Source organism: Penaeus monodon, chromosome 6 (assembly GCF_015228065.2).
Source record: "Penaeus monodon isolate SGIC_2016 chromosome 6, NSTDA_Pmon_1, whole genome shotgun sequence".
Taxonomy (NCBI): domain Eukaryota; kingdom Metazoa; phylum Arthropoda; class Malacostraca; order Decapoda; family Penaeidae; genus Penaeus; species Penaeus monodon.
The window spans coordinates 3798649-3801035 of record NC_051391.1 but is presented as its reverse complement, the minus strand read 5'-3'; positions in this window follow the sequence as shown (position 1 = coordinate 3801035).

The window sequence follows — 2387 nt, the reverse complement described above, 5'->3', positions numbered from 1 at the left end:
TGGAGCATGTGGGATACCGGGGGGGGGGGGGGCTGTGCCCGGGATAACAGGTATGGATGGTATGACAAGTTTCAGACCTAAGTTGCCGCTAACAATTACGTTACGAAAATCTTAAGACTGTGTATAGATATTTTTTTTTTCATATCTGATTCAAAACATTTCAGGCCACAAACCACTGAAACCGAGCACGACAATTTTATGTTTCAGAAAATTAGTATTAACAAATGATAAATATTTGGCCAACAAAAACTGCGCAAGGTATTAGTCATGGTGTTACCGACGCAAGCAAAAGAAGTCTCCTTATATAACAGAGCACTTACATTTCCCTAAGACTAACAACCATAGAACACTAGTTGAATGTCTTATTGTCGATCACAGATGTTTGTGTCATATAAATGAGTTTTTACACGGTAAAGCTTTACAATCTGTTTCTCTTACACTTACGTGCCACCCCTTCGCACTCTTTTCTAACAACTCAGACGTTTACTGGGAATGTCATCACTTGTCCTCAACCTGCCTACAATCCATAAGCCTCGGGCTCATTCAAGTCTCCTTCCCCAGCTACCCACATGATTTAAATCCGCTGATACATATAATTTATCTCCTTGTTCAAGCTAACGTTTAACACGCTAGTGAAAACCCATACATGTTTTAAGTGAGTTTGCTCCATTTCATTCAAGCTTTCGTACGAGGATGGAAGCAGCATAGAGGGGCGATTCTACTGTCCACCGAAAAACGTCAGCACTCAGGATATAGTGGTATTGTTCATTTAACATCCGACGATTTACTATGTAATTTTGCTTGTTTTGTCCATACCTTTTACTGTTGCTTGTATTTCAATGATGTACAACAAGAACATTTATTATATATAGTCACAGTAATTCTGAAACAAGTAACACAATAAAATTTTTGAATGATAACGATTTTGTTTCATCTATAAAATACCTTTTTTATATCTTGCTTCGTCTTCAAATCATTACTAAGTATTAATATATTACTTTGTGCATAAAGCGACAACGTGCTCCTTGATAAAGTAAGCTTATATAGATTCAACTGTATTCAGCAGTATTGCATGAATAGTTAAGTACTGCTTGAAAATAAGATATTTACCATCTCCTTTTCATAAAAACCTCGAACTATGAACTATGAATTTGTAGTGGTTCTACACAACGAAGTGATTTCTTTGCATACTTTTTACAAGACCCATCCTGCACTAAGCAATGAAACTGTAAATGCGATCTTTTATGCTTCTCATGAATTCAAAGATTCATTAAGGATGTGTGTGTGTGTGTGTGTGGTGTGTGTGTGTGTGGGTGTGTGTGTGTGTGGTGTGTGTGTGTGTGTGCGTGTGTGTGTGGTGCGTATGCGTTGTGTGAGTGAGTGTGTGTGTTTTTGTGTGTGTGTGTTGTGTGTTGTGTTGTGTGTGTGTGTTTTATATATATATATATATATATTATATATATATATATATATATAATAATATATATATGTATAGATATATCATATTACTATATTTCTCCATATTTTAATATGGCCTTACGTCATACGTATCTTACAAACATACATATACATATGCATTTACTCTGATCAATTGTTTTAACTGGTGTTTCACCTCTTCTTGCCACACTAGACATTCCATTTGTAACATGAATATACGTATGTCCCATTGAATTTCCTGTTTTTTCGTCTTTTCTTTCCGCACTAGACGTTCCACTGTTTATGTTGTCCTATCCCTTCCACAAAAGCTTTGCATTGTTGTAATAATACCTTTCATCACCACTGATTGACACTGGTTAAACACGTACGCAACGCGCGCGCGCGTATGTAAAACAGTTTGCTCTTACATTCTTTCGCCCAGGCACACGCACACACAACACACCCACACACGCACAACATACACACACACACACACACCACACACACACACACACACACACAAACTCCACACATCACACACACACACACACCTACATACATATATGTGTAATATACATATATATGTATGTCCTATATATAAATGGTCGATATATAATATATATATATATATATATATATATTGCATATGTATGTCTATACATACGTCTATATATATATATATAGATATAATATATATATATATAATATATAGATAGATTATTATATATATATATAGTTTTTTTTTTTTTTTTTTTTTTTTTTTTTTTTTTTTTTTTTTTTTTTTTTTTTTTATTCAATTGCCTTATCCCACAAGGAACGTTGGCGATCATGGATTTCCAATGATTTTTCCTTGCAATTTAGAGCGTGGTTTGCCGTTGCCTTCCGCCCAGTGTTTTTAATCGAGTCACCATCTCTATTTACCCGGCCGGCATGACTTGTGCTGGCTTGGACACCCAGCGGCTAGGTAGCAA